This window comes from Barbatula barbatula (assembly GCF_947034865.1).
Source record: "Barbatula barbatula genome assembly, chromosome: 2".
Lineage (NCBI taxonomy): Eukaryota > Metazoa > Chordata > Actinopteri > Cypriniformes > Nemacheilidae > Barbatula > Barbatula barbatula.
In genome coordinates this window covers 15,086,449-15,086,810 of record NC_136767.1, presented here as the reverse complement: position 1 = coordinate 15,086,810, position 362 = coordinate 15,086,449, and positions in this window count along the sequence as shown.

Genomic DNA, 362 nt, shown 5'->3' with positions numbered 1-362 from the left:
GATTGGCTGCTGTACCTGTCAGTCATATGGCCACTTGGGCGGGCCTTGACCAAAGAAAGCGGCGATCAGTTTCAGGGCCCGTATTCTTAAAGCCTCTAAGAATCCTCTAAGAAAGCTCTTAATTTAGAGTAAAAACTTCTAGTCTTATCTTAAAACGATTCAGGACCAAAGAGACGAAAACTTTTATCTTTGTGAGGAGGCGGGGCTGACCCCGTTGCTATGTCTTTTAAAGACTGTGATTGGTTGGTGGGACAAGATGGAAGAGTGAGCTCTTTTAAGTATAGGGTAATTCTTTTGAAATTGCATGTATTTTTTCCTGTTTTACCAAACTCACACACACAATATAGATATATATAATATTT